Source organism: Streptopelia decaocto, assembly GCF_964273445.1.
Source record: "Streptopelia decaocto genome assembly, chromosome: Z".
NCBI lineage: Eukaryota > Metazoa > Chordata > Aves > Columbiformes > Columbidae > Streptopelia > Streptopelia decaocto.
The window spans coordinates 72,142,500-72,164,023 of record NC_138657.1 but is presented as its reverse complement, the minus strand read 5'-3'; the positions used below and the strand labels follow the sequence as shown (position 1 = coordinate 72,164,023).

At 55.1% G+C, this 21,524-nt stretch overlaps 1 protein-coding gene across 9 annotated transcripts in view; it reads right to left on the bottom strand.

The window, feature by feature from the left end:
- The window catches only part of ATOSB (atos homolog B), a 47,613-nt gene that overhangs the window by 12,738 nt on the left and 13,351 nt on the right, over positions 1-21,524 (bottom strand). Inside the window, exons 1-2 of one of the 9 annotated variants that reach the window (XM_082075866.1) lie at positions 8,665-8,775; positions 7,659-7,867 (exon numbers count right to left, since the gene is read on the bottom strand). The exons of 7 other annotated variants lie outside the window; for them this stretch is intronic. The gene's annotated coding sequence lies outside the window, so the exon portion shown is untranslated. Of the gene's footprint in view, positions 1-7,658; positions 7,868-8,664; positions 8,804-21,524 lie in introns of those variants that run through there. One more of the 9 variants, XM_082075867.1, reaches the window with a different exon arrangement.

Here is a 21,524-nt window from a genome sequence, read left to right as displayed (position 1 = left end):
GTTGTAGCTCCATCAGTCCTGTCTGAAGCCAGGGAGAAGGAAGGAAATCTAACCAGTGAAGTGCAAACCCAGAAGATCCCTGGCACAGGCTAAGAGCAGAGCCTGAGAAGCGCCAGCAGGCAGAAAGTTTACATCGGTACCCTGAAGGATGGCAACACCAGCAGCAGCGCTGCCACCACAGGAGGGTTTCTCCATATCCTGACAGGTCAGGCGTATCGCCACCAGGAGACAGACAGACGTGTGAGGCTGGGGACAACCTCCAGCACCATCCTGCAGAGAAGCTGGTTAGAGATGTTAGAGGAGCAAACCATGCCTGAAGGGAAAAACAACCACCATGGACGTGGCTCTGGCAGTCCCTGGGATTCAGGTTGTGGAGGAAGGAACTCACACTTGGTGGAAACAAGGGAGAGGGAAGGAGGGAGGAAGCAGAGGGAGGGAGCATCCCTGCCCCTCCGCAGGAGCAAGTGCTGCTCTCAGGGGTCCTCAGGAGACCTCCTGCCATGCCAAATTTACGCAGCTGCAGAGCCTAGCTCAGTGCTGGCCCCACTGCAGATAACAGGGAGGAAGCCTGAGCCCAGAGGGGGAGGACGGGGCCACAGTCAGTGTCCACGTCAGGAGTGGGAGCTCCTAGAAACCACCGGAGACAGCTTCTCCAGAGACAGACCTGACAGCTCCCTCTGCCCTGCAGCACCCGTGTCCACCGGGTGCTGCTGCTGCCCTCCCTCCTGTCGCACAGGAGGGGACACTGACGGGATGCAGAAGCCCCTGGGGACAGAGCAGCCCTCCCGCAGGACACTTGCTGGGGCTCCTGAGGGGCCGAGGTCTGCCCAGTGACGTGCGGTACCTCCCCAGCCCCATGCACAGGTGCTGCAGGGACAGAGCCCTTCTGCTCGGCCAACCTGTGGTGACACAATGAAACCTCTCTGGGGAGCTGGAGAAGAGCTCCCAGCCCCAGGGACTTACCCCTGCTCCCACTGATGCCCCACGTCTCGGCATGGACCACCTCCACACACCTTGCCCGGGTGCCTGGCATGCAGGCAGCGATGCTGACAATAGCCTGCAGCTGGGAAGGGGGGTGGCAGGGGCTGCAGGCAGATCCCACTATGCATTGGCCACCTGTGTACGGCTTTCCTCCACATCGAACCCCCCCTGCCAGCCTCCCCTCCATGCACGGCTGCCCCCTTCCCCAGGAGAGCGCAGTCAATGAATGAAAAGCAGCTTAAAATCCGGCAGGACAATCGAGCAGCTCTCCAAAGCCGGCAGTACCCCCTGCCCACCCAGCACCAAAGGCTCAAACCTCAGCGACACAGCCCACGGCCGCCCAGCTCCAGCGTTGGACCGGGAGCCCAGGAACCCTGCGGCAGGCAGGGCAGGGAGATCCCATGCAGCAGCGGCTGACGGGGAGGACAGCCCAGGTTGAGGACAGACCTTTGTCTCTGCCTGCCTGTCTCGCTCGCTGCCGGAGGAGGAAGAGGGGGGCGGTGGGGGACAGCAAGCAAAGATAACACCCCTAGGAGGGATGTCACAGCCACGTTAATCACTTGGAATTCCAGCCAGCGCAGACCCAGGCGCTGCAAATATGGGCAGCAAATGGAGATGCTCAAAGCTCTGAAATAATTGGATCCTTTCACAAGAGCCGAGCCCAGAATCCAGCACAGGAATTCAGTCCCCGCTGGAAGTCGAGAGATCAAATACACGGAGAGGCAGGCGCAGCACAAGCAATCCTCAGCCACCGCCGTACCCGGCTCTGCAGCCCCTGGAGCTGCTCAAATCTCAGGTGCCTTCCCCACAGGAGCAAGGGTGAGGAAGGACCACAGCCGAGAGCCCGAGCCCCCAGTGCAGCCCAGCCAAGGACCGGCCCCTTCCCATCCAACTTACTCCACTTGTGGCAAGGTGCAGAAACGCTGCCAATGCAAAAGAGGGTTTTGTGTAGGAAACCAGCGGCCTCGAAGCCTTGCTCGACCGGAGGAACAGCCCATGGAAAGGAGACCCCTGAAGCTGCCGGCTGGCCTCTGCAGCCCTGTGAGGGAGATGCCCAGCGGGCTTGCCAGCCCGCATCACGTTCCCGGCGAGACGCGCACACGGCACATGTAGGCTCCTGCTCGGCGCCTCAACGGCAATGAAAAGGCACAGAGGCTTCTGCCAGAAAACAAAGAGGCAGCGGCAGAGCTGGGGGTGGGGAAAACTCTCCGCTGCCCAAGAGGATCCCTGCAGAGGCAGCAGGATGCTGCTGGGCTCCACCACGGATACTCACCCCCACCAGCTCAAGGTGGCACCCCCTAGCCCGGCACAGACGGTCCGAAGGGTGGGCCAGTCCCTGCTCCCCTCCCCGAGGCAGCGCCGGGTGGGAAGTGCTGGGGGACACAAGCCAGGCCCAGGACAACAGCTGGCCACACGGGGAAAATTCCTCCGGGCTGGCTCTGCTTCCTAAAAAGCTGTGTCTTTTCACCTCGGGGTAGCTGCCACATGCCACCGCTCCCGGGGGAAGGCGCAGCCAGCACCGCGCCTGCCAGCTTTGCCACCAGGCACATCTGCAGAGCCTGATGGCATTGACCTGGCAGGGCATGGCGGCCTCAGCAGTCACCCAGGGGCAACAAAGAAAGTGCCCACAGTGAAAACAAGCCCCTGGTCACCCAGGCACGGGCACGCATTGGGCAGGTCCCTTCCATTCTTCTTGTCCCTCTCTGGAAGCAGTGGCCCAAGGGACAGGGAGCTCGGCCATCAGCTGACCACACAGACCTGCTCCACTCCAGACCTCAGTGGCAACTGCAACCGATGGAAAACTTTCCTCCACTGGTGATTAGAAAGCCCTGCGCCTGTGCAGCCAGTCACAGGATGGCCGTGAGAAGCCAAGTGGGTCCTGGCAGAGGGGCAGGGACCACTCCTGCTCTGCACTTGGACAACACCAGGGGTCTCCAGCCGTGACCGGGGCGTCGACGTGCTGCCATGTTTCAAGTTGAATACGGACATTTGTCCAAGGGAGGCTCGACCCAGGTCCAGGCAGGACTAGACCCTCACCATACTAAGTGGTGCACAAATGTTAGAATTAACAGCCCTCTTCACCTGCTGTCCCAAGCGGAGGAATGATGGAATGATGCCCTGGGGTCAGTGCGTGCCTCAGAAGCCCTGAGAACCCTTTCACGACCTGTTTAACTCAACCCCAGTGGAAAGGCAATCACTTACTCGTGACTACCACCCCGTCAGCTCCCTGTCCCAGGCCGTGCCATGGGAACTGTGATCTACCCATGCAGTGTGAACAGGCCAGCCCGCTCTCCATCACTACAAACAGGGTACAAAAACACAAACCCTTGACAAGGAGCCCCAGGGAGTGGCTGATGCTTTGTGAGCTGTGAGAAGACGGCAAGGACTCCTTTTGCTCCCACATTCGCTGTCTCCTCTCTTGTCCTCCCGGCCAACCCCACATACAGCCACAGCATCCACAGCCCCATCTGCCCTCCTTACCAAGCCAGCTCCTTCTGCGCCCCATTGCCCTGTCACCATCCATATTGCCTGATCCTAGATCTGTGATCCTTCACCTTCCTCTGTCCTTCACATGGCAGCTGGGCTCTGAATCCCCTGAGGATGTTCTTCTTTGCTCTCACCTCAACCTCATCTTCCAGCAGAAACTGCCCTGTTGACACACATCTCTGAGCAGGTCCCCAGTGTCCCCAGCTCTTTACCTGTGCTCCGTTGCCTCCTGACTGCTGCAGCTCACACCATAACTTACCCTGGTCACCCCCCAACCCCCAGCTGCCACCCACCTACAGCTCTGCCAACCTGAGCTGCCTCGCACACACCACACTGATGGGTTCCCGACACCAATATGAGACAGCTGCAGCAATGTTACCCTTCTCTACCTCCCCTTATTAATGTTTATAAATATATAAAGGGTGAGTGCCATGAGGATGGAGACAGGCTCTTCTCGGTGGCAAACAATGATAGGACAAGGGGTAATGGGATCAAGCTGGAACACAAGAGGTTCCACTTAAATTTGAGAAGAAACTTCTTCTCAGTGAGGGTAACAGACACTGGAACAGGCTGCCCAGGGAGGTTGTGGAGTCTCCTTCTCTGGAGACATTCAAAACCCGCCTGGACATGTTCCTGTGCGACCTCACCCAGGCGTTCCTGCTCCAGCAGGGGGATTGGACTAGATGATCTTTTGAGGTCCCTTCCAATCCCAAACATACTGTGAAACTGTGAAATGGTCACCAGGGCACCACAGAGCAGCCGAGAAGGTCCTGGGGACACTGCATTACCCGGACACAGGCAAAGCTATGCGTGGGAAGAGGGAGCGGGCAAAGTGCCTGCAGCAAGGAGGGCAGCAAGGATTGTGCAGGCAGCATTTACCCCGTGGGAACTGCCCGTCCCCACCGCAACCCCTCTTGCGATACACTTCCTTTTACTGTAAGAGCGCTCCAAGGGAGGTGCTTGGGCACAGGCACTCGGGCTACCAAGCTGCAGCCTGCAGATAAGGCTGTAGCAGATGTTGGGACATTCCGCATCTTTTCCACTCCCCGTGCTACACATCTACGTGGCACAGAGGGAGGAGATACCAAGCAAACACACATACGGCCATGCACATCCACCCAACTCACCCCTTTCCAGCTGCGATTTAGAAAGTTTCACGTCCAGCACAGGCTGGAGGGATCTGGGTCATAAAGGCGGGGCTTTGTCCATCCTTGATTGTAAAGAGCTAGACATAGCCAAGGCTACTGCAGGGAAGGAGAATTTCCACCATGAATTCAGTGTCCTGTGCCTTCTCAGGCAAAAGGGAAGTCTCGCCTTCCCATAGGACTGAAGGTGAGAGAAAAACACCCTGTAGCATTAGGAAAAGGGTATCACAGCTGTCACCTAAACACTAACACTGTTGCCTACACTGGAGGCAAATATACGAGTGCACAAGCCCCTTTGAAAGGAAACGACGGGGTAGAATGGACTGGTGCATCTGTCTGCAGGCCTAGCCATATGCAGGGCAGTGGCTGACACATTATAGCTCCTGTTTCACAGAATGGCTGGGGTTGGAAGGGACCTCTGGAGATCATCCAGTCCAACCCACCTGCTAAAGCAGGTTCACCAGAGCAGATCACACAGGAATGTGTCCAGGCAGGTTTTGAATGTCTCCAGAGAAGGAGACTCCACAGCCTCTCTGGGCAGCCTGTTCCAGGGCTCTGGCACCCCCAAAGTAAGGAAGTTTCTCCTTATATTCAAATGGAACCTCCTATGTTTCAGTCATCCCATTAAACCAGCAACCCTCCCAGTCCACACACACCAAACCACCCACTGAGTGGGACTGAGGTCCCACTGACAGCAGAGCCCTCTGTCCAGGGCATCCACCATCCCCCCCATGGGAGCGGGGCTCCTGCAGGGCTGCCAGGGCTCTCAGCAATGCACATGGCCAGGGATGCCCTTGGGATGGACGGGAGAACCCATCTGGCACCTGGGTGTCATGGAGATGGAGGAAGCTGAGGCCCCACTGGTGCTTCACATCAGGCGGAGGCTGGAGAGGACCTCCCCACAGGGCTATCTGGCAGGTGCAGCCTGCTGGAACTACACGGCACTGGGGCATATCAGCGTCCTCCATCTTCACAGAACCGACGGTCAACAGGGATGGGCTCGAGATGCATCTGCATCCCCAGAGAACCCACCTACACAGAACATGAGCCCCCACATCTGTTCCTGAACGATGCAAAGGCTCCTGTGCAAACTCTGGTTGCTGCCACTCTTGCAGCTCATGTTTTGCTGCACTGATTCTGCGAGAACACACAAAGCTCAGAGGCCTAAGAAACCAGCTGAACTATGGCAACTGGGTCCAAAACACCTTCAGCCCTGGTGGCAGACACAGATGTCCTGAGACCTGACCCTCCTAAGGAGATGGAGCCCATGAGAGACCCAAGAGCTCTCCATCGACTACCAGGAACCAGCTCATCCCTGGCCATGCTGTGATTTACACACACAGCTGGGGACAGACCCCAGGAGCTCTGGGGGCTCAGACAGCCAGACCCTGCGGCTCATGATGCATGCTGGTGTTATAACGGGGATGTCCAAGGAACGCAAGAGTGCCCAGAGCAGTGCTGAGTAACAAGGGGACTGCTGAGGAAGGGGGAGCACACCAGGCTCTGAGCAAGGTGGCAGCTCCGCATGAGTGAGCCCAAGGCAAAGGCTCAGAGGAGCAACTTGAGAAGGGACCTCTGGACTGACACAGGCTCATGGGAATGTCCTAGACCTTGAAAACCCACCATAAAAGCATCTGGGGAGCCTGGACACCCTCCCAGCCTCTGCCAGATGGGGAGGCAGACATAGCTAGTGCTGCAAGTCAGCTCTGCCCAGGTGCCATAGCTACACACAGCCCCCCTTGCTCTGGCTTGCAGATGGGATGGGGAAAACACTGAACACCCTTTGAGCACTTACACACCGGACATGGGCTTCTGCAGCATCAGGCACTAGGGTCAAAGCTTGGAGACACAATAAATTGCAAAGTTGTTTCTGAAGACAAGGCTGATAAGGCTGCCAGCAGCCAGCCCTGCAGAAAGACAGGATCAGGAAAAGAGCAGCCATGAGAATAAAAGGCTGGCAAAGAAACGGAAAATACTGGGAGCAAGTAATTCTTTCCAGACAGTCCTTTGGGCTCATCTCAGCCTCCATCTGCTCAGGATGGTCAGGCAGCTGGAGCCTTTAAAAAGGCTACTGGTGACTTTCCCTGCAATCGTCACTGTCTCTGGGACAGGCACCACAGAGCAGATAAACCTGGAGCCCCTCCAGCCAGAGGGCTGGAGGCCAGCATCCTCCCCAGCCTCCCGACAACGCCAGCACCCCCCTGCAGATCACAGCTCTGCAATGCCAGCAGGGCAGGGCAGGTGGTTTACGCCCCGCGCTTCACTGCCAACAGGCTTTTTGTGCTTGTGCAGCGAGGGAGTAACACGGACCTCTGGAGACGCGGGTGCAGCAACTAACATGGGCTGTGGCAAATCAGTGCGGTGGGCAACGCCGCTACGGCAGCGCCCCCATCTCCCTGCACTGCTAATGCAGGAGCCAGGAGAAGGGGATGGACAGAACAATCCCCTGAGCCCTCCATTTGCCTCGAAGCTGGTCAGTCCAACAGACCATGAGATACTACATTGCCAAGTGCCCCGAGAACTGCAGAACTGGGGAACAACAACTGTAGGAAGGGACCTCAGGGTGTTTCAGTCCAGCCCTGCTGACAGCGGGGCCAAGCTCGAGCGGGTTGCTTTGTGTTTGCCCCTGCCAAGGGCTAAAAGTCTTCAACTGTGCAGACTGTCTCGCTTCTCTGGGCCTTCCTCCAGAGCCCAACCATCCTTGTGGGGAAATACTTTTCCTGATACCTAATTGGAATTTCCCTTGTGTGCTGTTACCCCTCATCCTGCCCCTGTGCACTTGCCAGCAGAGCCCAGCTCCGGCTTCTCTCCCAGTCCGCAGCTGCTGGCAGCGGTGAGCCCCCTTCACTGCCTTCCCTTTCCAGCCGCACAAACCCACCGCTCTCGGCCTCTGCCCAACACTAGAAGCCCCACAGCAGGGCCAGAGCTCCAGTGCATCTCTGGAGAGTGCTGGAGCCTGTCAGTCTCCATCCTGGTCAGCCACAGGTGCCGCCAGGGAGGAGCAGCAGCCACCTGCACACCTTGGGGGTGTTGAACAAAACTCACCTCAGCACTGAGACCAGTGGAAGCTGGTTTTGTCCCAGTATTTGATCCTTGCTCTGGTTGGTAGCCTGCTGCAACACACATAGGTTATCTCACGCCAGAAGTGCCAAGTACCTGCTCCAAGAAGTTTGTTCCTAAATACAGAGGGCTTTGGCTTCACCACTGTGGCACCCACAGCAAGCCCACCTCCATCTTGTCTACGAGCGACTTGCCTGCAGGAGATATGAGCAGGATCATCAGGAGTCAAATGCAGCAGAGACCAGCTGGGCTTGATGGAAACCCAACAGCCCAGAGCAGATCCTTTGATGAGGAATACAGCCATCTACAGCCCTCCCAGCATCTCCCCAAGGGTCTGCAGCAGACCCCAGGTCGCACAAGGGATTTCGGAACCAACGACCAACCATGCCCCCAGATTTGCAGCGCATCGTCGCAGTTGCAGCTCTCCCCCTAGGCTGTGTTCATTTGATCCAGAGCTACCTGTTTATCACTTTCTGCCCCAGCAGGAACATTCGTTCTTTCATCCTCTCCCTGCTCTCCCAGAGCCAACAGGGTGGTTACTGGGCAGGATCCAGCCAGGACAGACACCTGCTCAGCCTGCCCAGAGCTGGCTGCACAGGGACACAGACTCACCCCACGCACCGGAGGCTGGGATACTTGAGTCACCGCTCCCTTGCACTGCTCGTCTTCGGCCCCCTGGGAAAGCCTCAGCACTGAGGATGCTCCAGGCCCCTCTGGGACAGCAATGTACCCACAGCTGGCGGAGGCACAGGCACGTGGCAGAGTCGGATCCTGGCCCGTTCCCAAACCACAGGCACTGACTCCACCCGCAGCTTTCCCAGCCTGCCCCAGCACCCTCACCCCATTGCCCACGGGACCCGGCACGGGCTGCCAGGCCCTTGGGCTCCCTGAAAGCCCAGCCCCAGATGAGCACCTGCCCTCTGCTTCCCGCTGACTCATTCCCCTGCGATCCGCACCCTCCTCCTGCCCAACTCGCCCATTTCTACCACACCTGTGTGCACGCACACGCGTGCCTGCGTGTGTGCAGCCCGGCCGCCGTCGCTGGGGCAATGCCACGAACTCTGCAAGGCAGCGAACTGGGCAGGAGCCCGTCCGGGCTGTGCGGAGCCCCGGGCTCCCGCAGCACCCGCAGCAGGAGGGGCAGAGGTGACGCCGCTGGCTCACGTCCATGCAGGGGAGACGGGCAGAAAGGCAGGCCGGGAGTGCTGCCCTGTGCCAGCGCTGCCGAGATAAGGAGCCGTGGTGGGGGAGGGCTTCCTCCCGGCTCCCAGGCTGCCTTCCAGGCAAAGCCGTTCACTTTATCATCCCTCCAGCAGCCCGAGCCCCAGCACTGGCTGCAGGAGGGCTACCCCGTACTGCTGCAGCTGGGATCTGCAGGAGAGCTCTCTGACAAACAACCCACCTTTGGGTACAGCCAAACGTGTCCCCCAGGCTGTGCCTACTCCCAGCTTGACTCTCCACGGTGGAGAGCTTCTTGGGAGCCAGAAAGGGCTAGAGCTACAGTCACTTGGCATCAGCGAGTGTCACTGCCCATGCAGGGCCCATGGGCTTGGCCAGTTCCCAAATCTGGACAGTACAACCCACGCACATGATGCTATGTATACCTGTCATCTGCAGGCTGCTCCTCCAGTGGGCAATTCCCCAGTGCTTGGGGCTGAAGCTCAAACAGGCTTTTCCCCACATCCTTTCCCTTCACCTTTTTCCCAGCATCACCCCTTCCCAGAGCTCTCTGGTGAACCTCAGCCTCCTTCTCGGAGGGGACCAGCACAGAAAGAGGTGACAAGGGGAAGACCACACACATCACAGCTGTGCTGGAACCCAGAGGCGAGCAGCTCTACACACCAGAGCACATCTGTCTGCGTCAAGGAGCACACAGAGCACAGAAAGAAGATGCCGGTCTGTGCAGCGTGCCCGGTTGTGGACCTGCGTCTTTGTCCCTTATAGCTGGAGGATCCACTTCCCATTGACTACAGGAGAAAATTACTGAGATCAGGCACTGACTCTTCTCTCACGCTTTCTTCTACACATTCCAGGGGTCAGAGTCACACTGACAAGGCGCTCTGGTCCCTTCCACCCAGGAGCGCTTGGCCAGCTGCAGCATTTTGCCTTCAGCCTCACGCAGGTTGCTCGGGACAAGACTTGCTGGTACTTCAATAAGACAAGTTGGTCAAGCATCACATCTTCAGGAGGGTCACACAGTCCAGCTGGCTCAGAAGGCCCTGACATGTGGGAACTAAAGCCAGACTAAACCATCCTTTGAGCAGGCATGTCCCATATTTAATAAGCAGAACGAAAAACTTTCTGCTAAAGCTCAGGACTGTATGCCAGAGCTACTGGTTCTCTCTGGAATTTTACAGTCCTGATCCTCACTATGTACACGTAGAGCCTTTCTCCCTTCCCAGGGCAAAGAAACCCAAGATGTGGGACACAGCGGGTACTGCAGCACCAGCCGCTTCCCCTGCGCACCACCCCTGCTCCCATCGGGGTGCTCAAGTCCCTGGGGTCCCTTCTAGGGAGCCAGGGTGAGAGATCTGTAATGCTCAACACATCTCACCAGTGAGGCCAAAGGCAGAGCCAACACCGTGGTCACGGTATCACCAAGGTCACAGCACTGGGTAAACACCTGAACGAAACTCAGCAGCCACCAGCAGGACAGGCCCAGCAATTTAAATGCATGCGCTTAAATCAGTCCATCACCACTGAAAAGATGGGCTTGTCTACGAGCTCCAGGAGCCCCTGAGAGAGCACCAATAACCTATGTGGCCTCTTAAATAAGACTGGCTCCCTGCCATAGTCCCCAGGCAAAGGGGAAGCCAAAGGATGTGCTCTATACCCAGGCAGAGCAGCGGGGACTGCTCCAATTTGAGCCAGACTGCAACAATCCCCTGCCAGCCCCCGATTTGTGACTACGGAGCAGTAACATCGCATCTGCAACACCCCACTCCTGGCTGGAGGGGGAAGAGCAGGGAGGAGACAGCCTAGCTGCTCTTGCTTGTGATGTCTCTCCAACACCAAGGGGATTCCTTGCAACTGCCTCATGTTCCCCTTCTGCAGCCGAGGTGGCAAAGAACTGGAGAGCACCCCTCCAAAGTACAGCGACAAGACCTTGCTGCCTTCAAAGAGCATGTTTCAGGTCAGCAAGCTGGGAACTGTCAGCAGCAGGGGCCAGTTTATTCATGCACCTTTACATCAGTGGCACACTTCTGTGGCACAGGTGATGCCAGAGGGCAGAATGAGAAGAGGGGATTATGGCAATGACAGGTGGAAAAGTTCAGGTTTTCTCAATGCAGAAGCTAAGCAGCAAATAGTATACAAAGCTGATGCTTCTGCTGAAATAGTTCCTGGTTACAGGGTCAGACACACAGGGCATGACTCTGAGAACACATCGTCTACCAAGGTGAACTGGGGACATGGGCATTTCCAAGAGCCCCTGACCCAGCCTTCCATTTCTGGGTTCTGCTTCTCACAGCAGCTCTGTGCTCCCTCTGTGGTGCTTGAAAAAGGAGAGCAGCCTCCAGGCTGCTAACTCGGGTGGTGGCGGCAGCAGCCCTCATGGAGTATTCCTGGGGACCAACTTTCATCTCATAGACAGAGCCCAACGAAGCATCAGCCCTTGTTAAAACAAACAAACAAACAAAAAACACCAAAAAAACAAACAAATCACATCCAAGGTCATCTGATCCAACATAAAGACCAGATGCAGAATTTCTTTAGATGGGGGAGCACACCTGTGCCAGGGGATGGACCTGAATGGCCAAGTGCCTGCTAACCCAGCCTGAAAGTTTCAAGGACTAAACTGTGTTTTCTGGTTGGTAACGCAAATCCAAGTTTGCTAAAACTGGAAAACTCACCGTGCGGTTCGCAGCTGGCGCTCACCCTTCCTGCGAGCTGGAAACCCTTATTGTCTCGGCAGCCCTGATCAGGCCCCCTCCTCGGCAAGGGCATGCTCTTGTTGACTCAACACATCCTGCAGCCGTCTGTACATGTCCTGGGTGGGCTGGCCACAAGCTCACACCATCCGAATCTCAGGATGGAAATGAGCTGTGTCCTCTTCCCATGTTGCTGTGGGATGGGAAACGGAGCTGTCTGCCATTCATCCCTTCCCCAGGTTCTTTTGCTGGCCCCTCTGGTGCTCTGCCCTACGGGGCACCCTGAGCAGACAACACTATGCAGAGGCTTAGGATATCAGCTAGACTTGGGCCTTCCTGCTTAACTAAACATGAAAAATCCACTTTTAGCCTGGGTAGGCATTTGAAAAACAACTTCCCTCTTCTGTCAAGGCAAAATGTGCCTCTAGGCAGCCTGGACTGTCTCCTACTCTGCGTTTTGGAGAGTTCTTCCCTTGCAGGCATTGCCTTTTACCCTCTGCAGCCTTCCCCAGCCCAGAGCAGGTTGGAGAGGCCCAAGCGCTGGCTACACCAGTGATGCTGCAAATTCAGGCACCGCATGTGGGGGCAGCTGCAAATGCAATATTGGCGGGGAAAAACAAAACCAAACCACTGAAAAAGCCCAGGGCAAAAGGCCTGCACAAAGCCTACAGTCCTGGCCTCCTGCCTCCCAGCCTTGTGTTCAACATGCATTCATCTCAGGATACAGTTCCAGTTTTCACTCTGGTCTTAAAGCTCCCCATGAAGTTGCTCTCACTGACCTTCACAATTTCTTTTCTGTCTTCCCCACTTTCAGCAGGGACCTCAAATGCTGCTGCCTCCCAGCAAAAGGGTCTCCATGACCTCTGTAATTCAACACACTGGGAAAGGCTCAATCCATCCCCTCTATTCCTAGACCAACACAGACCTTAAAAGCCCTCTTTGTTCTTGCTACAAACACCACACCACAAGCATGGCTTAACCCTTAGGGTACTGCCTCAAATAAAGAGTGCTTCACAGCAGCAAGGCAGGTTGCAGCATCCACAGGAAGCTGGACCTACCCTCCATCTACGGCGGCTCACAGGAGGCATTCCATACACACAACAAGGCAGGGGGAAGATATCTCTGACCATCCTCATCATCAGGACAAAGTACTGCAAAGCTATGTGGAGATCCTGTGCCCCACACTGCTGCACCAACGTGGGCATGATTAGGGCTTACAACCCTTTATAATCTCCTGTTCTCACTCCACCTGCCGTCAGTTCAGCAGGTTTATTACAAAGCACGCTCTGAGCAGGCAGATTCAGGTCTGCAAGGAAGGAACAGAGGTGAGGAAGGATGGAGGTGGGACCGGGCACTCCCCTTGTCACTCCTGCAAAGACTCCTCTGCTCCTGCCCCAGGTACAGACATTTCTCCATGGCGCAAAGCACAGACAGCAAGGGATGCCACGCCGGTACCTCCGCAGCCTGCACGCAGGTGGGAGAGCAGTGACAGTGCTCCTGACTCTTGCCTCGTCTGAGAGATAAGCTCAGACCCATACCCCGAGCAGCAGGCCATAAATCACACATTGAAGGAAGCAGTGCCGCAGGACTGTCCGTAGCCATCCATCCTGCACAGGGAATGCAGGGGGGGTGGGAGGCGCAGTCCCTGCCCTAGCGTGATACTGGCACGGGAGAGGGCAGCATGGGGAAAAGGCTGCTTTGCAGCACCCAAAAACGCCAGCTCTGCAGCTGGGATGGAGCAGGGCCACCCTGCAGCACACCAAAACACCAGCTCCACAACAGAGAGCAGGTTTGCACTGTTGCACCCCAAACACCACCCCTGAAGACAGGGTGGGGTACGGCCACGCTGCAGCACCCCAAAACGCCATTTCCTTCCAGCTGCTGTAACCTCCCCTCTGCCCCTTCCCAGTCCAACTCCACCCTCCCTGCCTGCACAGGGAAACTGAGGCACAGCATGCCGCCCCTGCCCTGGGGAAGGAGAGCGGGTGGGCAGCCCCCAGCACAGCGCACGGTGAGGGTGGTACTGACAGCTCTGAGAACCGCAGCAACGGGGAGAGATAAAGACACCCACGTGTCCTGCACTAAGCAGCTATCCGAATTACGAGCCTCCTCTGTTCCCACCTCTCCTGAAGCAGAAGCTGGCCCTGCTGCTGGCCATATGGACTGCACCCAGCTCAGCTGGGCAACATCTGGCCCTCCAGACCGACACACGTACTTCCTTGCATCAGAAGGGACAGGGACACACAAGGCTCTGCACAAGGTGCACGTAACTTGGCATGGCTCAAAAAATAGAGGTAATGCCACACAGGAACAAAGAAATAAAAAAAAGATTCATAGCATTATAAACCAGAAGGATGCTCTGGCTCCCAAAAGGCTGTTAGAGGTCTGGATGCTTTCTTGAGAGTGGGACATTGCATTCTTTGCTTTAAAAGGTTCCTGGACTCCCTGGTCCAGCTCTAAGAGCTGATGAGTTTCTAGGCCCTGAGACTCTCCATTTTCACCACACACCACCAAAAAGCCTTTCGAGGCCCTGCTCACCAGTTATGGTTTCCAGACCAGGTCCACAGAAGCGTTCACCCACACCAGCACCCTTTAAAATCCCCAGGTCTGCTGCCACTCAGCTATCTTGTAGGCAGAGAAGCTAAAGATTTGTTAATTCAGGCTCCAGGTCAGACATGTCACTAAAGCTACGGTTGCTTCACTGCATTTCTCAACATCTCAATGAGTTTGAGGTCCCAGTGTCGACCAGTTCAGCTGGGTCACTGAATGGGAAAGCAGAGCTCAAGCTGCAGGAAACACACAGCTGTTACATGCTGCTCATCTGCACATCTCCCGGCATCTTCCTCCAGGCTCACATCTCTCCATTGTGTCTCTCCACCTTTCTGTGGACTCTGTGAAAACAGACCCTCTCACCCCTCCCCAGGGAAGTGTGTGCAGGTGGTATTTGCTGTTGTTGTCATGCAAAGCATAATGTTATTGCCAATACCCTTGCCCCATCTCTATCTCCCAGGACAACATAATAGTAGATTAAACTCATTATCCCCTATCACTTTATGGCACAAGCTTTTCATTTCCCTGTTAACACACATCTGAGACGTATCGAGTTTCAGGCAGGCTCACTCCAGGGGTAATTCCCTGCTCTTTCCTTACAAGGATTTGCACAAGCAATACCTTTTCTTCTTGGTAGGAAAAAAAAAATGCCGGAACCAAACCACCACCACAAGAAAACAACAACAACCACAAAATGCAAAACAAAACCAAAAGCTACGTAAAAACCCCACCACTCAAAAAAAAAAAAAAACCCACTTGGAGGTTCACTTAAGGAAGAATTTGACTTTTATTTCCAGACCACCACTCTGGTCAGACCTTTCCCAGGCTCAGGAGTGCAGCGTTCTCACTACTTCTCACACGGGTGCAGCTCCATCACGACGCCTGGAGTGCTGCAGTAAGGAAGCTTCCAAGGGGGAGATGCCTTTTCCTTCCCAAAAGCCACCAGCACACGAGCACAGGCATTTCCTGGTGAACTCCAGCCTCTGCAGCAGGGGTGGCCTCCCATAGCCGCCTTCCTCCGGAAGCACCACCGCGTCTTGCTCAGTTACTCCTAACAGTACCATATTGTAGGGAAACCGAATTTAACCGAGCTATAATCTATAATAAATCATTCCTACTGAGCTGCCAAGGAGATAGCTGCAGAGGAGAAAGAGAGGAGCTCTAAGTCTGTTTTCCCAACAAATCTAAGCTGTGAAACAGCTCTTTGGTTACAGGGAACGGGCGCAGCAGCAAGAGGGGCACTTTCAGGGTGGCAGCTTGATGCCACCTATTTCTGTGCTCTTTCTATCCAGATTTATCACACAGCTGGGACAGATCACTGCAAATACCTTAACATCCCAGACTGTCAGCCCAGGGGAAAGGTCGGCAGCCCACTTCCAGACAAAAAGCCTGAGAATATTCTAGTTCCTCAAAAACTGCTCATATTTTTAGCTGTTGCTGGCTCCTAGAGGATGAATTGAAAGCAAAGCTCCGAAACACTATTTGGTGCCATAACTGCTTTATTTTGCTGGCAGCCACAGCAGAGAGGACCTTGAGAACCACCCTCTGTGTCCACCACTGGCCCAGCTGTGCTGATCTCATCAGCCATGCAAACACGGGTATAGAAAGGAACGGGACGACTGTGCTCATCTGTGCTCCCTCTGCACAGACACAGCACTGCTGGCTGCCAGCAAGAAAACCCCAGTGCACAGGGCCTAGGCATTTTCCCCAGGTCTGAGCTGAGCAAAACCTGCCTCTTGCAAGCCATTCTTTATGCATCAACCAGCCAGGGCGATTTATACGGCACCGCTGGGCTCCGCTACCTTCTCACAGTGTAGGGAAAGCAGGGAGAAACACCCACCAAGTTGAAGTTTTTTCTTGTTCCCACCATCTCTTTGCTGAAATCACCCGCGCTCTTTCCACAGCAGCAGCATTGCGGTTGCTGCTGATGTCCAAAAGGACACTGGCCATTTTTCCAGAGTGGCACCGCTCAGGATGGTGTCCCCATCTGACTGCTGGCAGGTACATGTCCTGGATTTGCCTAAACCAATGGCAGCAGCAAAGCGCAGCAGCACGTAACCTACAAAGTGCTTTCTGAACTTCAACGCTGCAGCTCAGCCAGGAGGAAATCTCTCTTGGCTACCTCTCCCTAAATGCTTATTCCAACACTGCCTGCCTTAACTCCTCACCAAACTGGGAACAGAGTATGCAACCCCCACCGCCTTTGGGCTTTTCTGATCCTTTGTGCTGTGCTTAAAAATGCGTAGTATGAGCAGACAAAAGGAGGGAGCAGCACTTTTAAAGATGACACAGTTATAACTCATCAGGTCACAGCGCCCAGGAGCTTGGGTCTTGGGCAAGGATCTTGGCATGTGATGTGCTGTACAAACGGCAAAAGAGAAAACACCCTCTGCCCTAGAAGCTGGCAATTGACACCCCAACACACACGCATAACCCAGAGCCTTATCTGCTGGGCTCTGCGTCCACTCTGTGACATTCCACAGCACACCTTGGGGCCTCAGTCCAGGGGAATGATCAGAAACAACAGCGGGGTCAGAGACTGTTTGGCTTGATGGATTCTACTATACTCCACTATCATCCACACCCATATTGTATTGTAACGCCAATTCTTGCACCAAATGTTGACGGTCACGTACGTGAAGAGCAGTGCCCGAGCTGCTGATCTGAAGTTGCCCCCAGCGTCAGGTACCCGTGTCCCAGCTTCCTCCGTGGGAAGGGAGAGCCAGCTGCCAGCACAGAGCAAGCTGTTTCCCTCTGAAAAGGGAAGAAACCCACCACAAGCAGCTTTCCCACATTACAGCTTATGAACGCCAGGGTCTGAAGTCCAGGCGACATCTTCCAAACAAATTTAGCCCATTTGGGACTCTTGAGACGACTGGAACTGTGGCACTGGACAGAGTTGGGCAGCCTGTACAGATCTTGAAATAATCCTGTATCAGATACAGACACTGTGATGCACTGTAAAGCGTGAAATCATTTTCAGGGGAACTTCTGAGGCTTTGCATCCTGGTTCAGAGTTTGATGGAGGGGTCACAGCTCAGGTGAGGGTTGTGACATTTGCCACAAGGCTGCTAGGTCAGCTCACGGACAGGCATCCTTTCTCCTCCAGTTTCTCCTGAACATGAACAGATGAACTCTGGCCGTGGACACTATGGCAGCGTGTGCCACTGCATGGCCACCCCACACATCTGACCTACATGAGTTCAGAGCATCCTCCAAAGACAGAGCAAGCTTATTCCCCTGTCATTCTGGGCTAGGTGCAGAGCTGCGGGCAGGGCACCGTAGCTCATTGCAAACACTGACCTTTGAGAGGTATAACGAGAGAGGTTTACAGCTCACACAGCCACCCACGTTGAAACAGGGAAGCCGTGCTTGCTGCCAGCCGTCCCTTCGCCCTGGCTCACATCCAGGGCTTTAGGCACATCATGGATTACAGGTCAGGTATCAGTCACGCTCATGTTATGGCCAGGCTGGAGCTGGCTTTCTGACCTGTTCTCTCTGCAAGTGGCTCGATGTTCCCTGCTTCCTTCAGCAACAGGAGAACCCTACCAGCATCCAGCAAAGGGTCTGCCCAAAGGCAGGTTCAGAAACATTTAACTCCTTCCTCCTTTACCTGCCGCAGCAGATGGTCTCACACCATATCAGAGGGCTCACTGGAGCGCCTGCTCTCCATCCGAGTGCAGATACCCCAGAGCAAGGCAAACTGGCTGAGCAAGGTGGACGGCACAATACAGGGCCAGACTTCCCTAGAAGACACAGCCACAGCTGGAACCACTTATATTGACCGAGGGTGAGTGAGGGCAGCAGAATGACTTGTTTTCCTCCACGGTTCAGTGAGAGGGCTCAGGAGACCAGTTTCTTTCTGGCTGGGCCTGCTTTGCAACTTGAGACTTCAAACAGAACAGGTCTGCAAACAGGAGCTACTTGCCTGTCCCCCAGTGAGGGGCAGAAGAGCGAAGAAGCTGGACTAAACACCCTGAGGCTGCTGCCTGGGAGAACATGTCCCCACAGCAGGTTGTTGTGCAGGAGCCCGGCGGTGCTGAGCCCGTGGCGCGGCTGGTACGGGGCTGCACTGGGCGCTGCGGCAGGCTGCACGTTTGCCCCTGCACCATGTGCTGCAGAAAGCGCGGTGCAGAGATGCTGCCAGTGGTGAACTGCCATAGCAATCCCCCCAAGCACGCCCCCCCACCTCCCTTTGTCTCTGCTCCCCCCAGCCTGTCCACTCACCTCTACCCCACACATAAAACCCGCTGCACAGCACCCAAAAGCCTCCATGTGCTCCTAAAGTGCTGTTCATCACCCTGAGGGAGGAAAGGGGGCAGAGGTGGAAGCCCACCCCCACGAGCGACTGTCACCACCCACTTGGCAGGCAAGGTGCCTGCTCTGGACCCAGGTGCCTCACACCCACCATGCCTGGTCCTGAGGGGCGACACCAGAGAGCTGAGCAGTCAGAGACCCCTCTATCTGCACCCTTGTTGTGCTGTGGCAGGCAGGGACACTTCAGCATTGCTGCCCAATCCGTGGCAGTGACATGCAGCCCCTGCCCAGCCCAACCAGCATCACTGGCCGCCTGCATGTCAGAATGACCAACAAACTCTACCTTGTGACAGCACCAGGTTTGGTGGAAACAGAGGTCCCAGACTCTTCCTAAGTCTCTGCTCTCCAGTCCCAGCCCATTTCCACTTCAGGCAGTTCTGTTCTGCTGCACTGAACCTCGCTGTGCTTGAACCGGAGACAGGATCCTGCTTCGCTTCCTGTTCTAAAAACTGTTGTCTACCGTTGCTACGTGCTGCTAAACAGTTACCCAACAGAGCTCCTCTCCCTTTCACCTCTCCCACATGGGCACAAGATGCAAGAGGAAGACCAAGCACCCTACCCAACCACACTCAGGTGTGACATCTGCCAATATCTTCCAACGAATGAATTTAACAGCTGAACAGAATGGATAAAAAACAGCTTCTAAAAGCTCTGCTTCCCTCCCCACTCTGTTCTTCCCCAGATCCAGTAAGGCCCACCACAACTGGTTACATCACTTGAGGGTTACAGCAGAAGCCAGCGAAGCCTCGGTTGTGATCCAGGATGAGTCACGGAGCTCAGGAGACCACGCAACTTCCTTCTGATACCATCAACCATGTCTTTACACTGGCTAAAAATAAAGATGGGCAAAAACTGCAGAGCCACGTCTTGCCTCAACATGAAACTTAGCAAAGCTCAGCACTAAGCTCAGCACTGCTGAAAAAAATCACCTGAGCAAGTGGAAACCAAAAAGTGCAAAGAGGCCAAAAGTTTCGGGTGTACAAACAAGGGAGAGGCTGGGAGGCCTCACACTGTGTCATGCGGGGCTGGAGGATGGTGATGGCAAATGCCAAGCAGAGAGGGACACAGCTGGGCTCTCATCTCACTCAGCTGTGGATTTTGGAGTATTTCCACACCCGGAGGCTTTGCAAAGACTGTTTTCTGTGCTGTGCGCACCCACCCGAGACAACAGGAACCAACCGCTGCAAACAGGAGGGGTGCTGCATTTTCGGCAGGGGAAGGATGGAAAGCTGCAGCCTGCTTCACACCCTGCAGTGCATGGGCACCCACAGAGCAAGTTCCAAAGGGTTCTTGGTGCTAGGGCTAAAAAAAGGGGTCACACATACATCTGATATGGCTTAGACACCTTAGGTAAGTGAGGAATTCAAAGTTCTTCCTAATCCCTGGGACACTATGCCCCAGCAAAACCTTCACGCCCAAGGATACAGGACTCATATAGCTCTTAGCAGGGGGCCACACGATCACACACAAATAGGGGCTCAGAGGGACACCGGCAATGTTCGGACACCTAAAATTAGCGCCAGCCATTCTCGGGAGCAGTGAGAACCGAACAAGGATCCAGCTGTCCCAACACTCCCATGAACGGGATCTTCGAATGCCCAACCTACTTGTGACAGAAATGGTAGGGCAAAGAGGGGATTCCTTGCATAACTCCAGTGTGAATACTCACGAGGGACCCATGGCCCAGTCTCTGAAGGGAGGGCAGCATTTTCTTGGGGTTCCCAGTGGAAATAAGACCTATTCCTAGCTCAGCTGGTAATTCCAAGGGGCAATGGCAGCCCACACATGTTAAGAGCAAGCTGAAGACGTTAGGCTAACCACTTTCTGTTGAAGATCCAACCTCCACTTTGTCCAGACTTTTGAGTTTGCCAGCCAAGCATTCCCAACAGAGGCACTGCAAGCCTCTCCAAGGGTCTGCAAGCTGCACCAGCTTTCAGATTACTGCCAGCTGCACTAAACCAAACCTGGTTAATTAAGCCCAAATATAAGCTCACTCATACCACCTGGGTTAGGTGACATCCAAACCAGAGAGAAGAGGTCAATGCTATGACCAAGTAATGGGAGAAGCTGCTGCATTACACATATACAGGAGACCTGCTGTCCCTGGAGGTATCAAGCTATTTGGTCAGCAAGCAGGGGTGGGGGTAGAAAAGTGGATCTATCATGGTAAGCCCTGTGTTAAAATGCCTCTTGTCAAAAGGCAGGAGAGCCCTGAGAGGATGCTGTGAGCTTGGTGGACCGGGAACTGCAAGTAGCTCCAGCAGAATTGAGGGCAAAGCTGTTCTCTGATGTCAGCCACATAACCTGTCTCTTTGCCGTCACTGAGAGAGATGTATAATAAGATCCCAATACAGAGCAGGCATTAGTGACTGTCACAACTCACGGGGATAAGGGGCTGCTCTGCTGCCATTGTTGTGTGGCTGGGAGTCCACAGCACCGACATGAGCAAAGCACCTCTTCCTTCCTTTTGACTTTGCAGGTGAATCTACCCTGCCTCACTTGCTGTGGGTACCACTTCAGCATCAGGCTGAAGGATGAGATGGCCTGAGGCCCACTCTCCAATTGGCCTCTGGATTGGCCCCAAACTTCCCTGGCAGACACTTCAGAGGAAGAGCAACAGGGCAGCCAGGCATCCCAAAGAGCAGCTTCCCTGTGTCACGTCTCCTGGCCAAATCGTGAGCTCTGGGTGAGAGAAGGACTCACGGTGCTGATGAAGGCTCCCTTCCCCACACTGTGCAGGACACTGCTAGATTCAAGCAGGTGTGCAGGCACCCAGGGACAGGGATGGGGTGGGAAGTCCACAGCCATCTCAGCCCCCTGGTTATCTCAGAGCAGTGAGGGCCTGACCTTCGCATTTCTTCACAGTGGAAATACAAAGACTACCAGTCCCTTCTGAAACGTTCACTCTAAGCCTTCTATACCATGGCCAAGGGCCTCTTCAAGCCACAAAACTGTGGGAAAATGCAGGAAGAACTCAGCTGGTGATGATAGAAAGCAGGATCATGCCTGCCACAAGCTCTGGGTAAAATCTCAACTCTGTTCAGGTGAAGGACAGAGAGCAGCAAAGACCAGCACCAGCTGGGAAAAGCTCCTGTTCAATACTGCTGGTACGCAG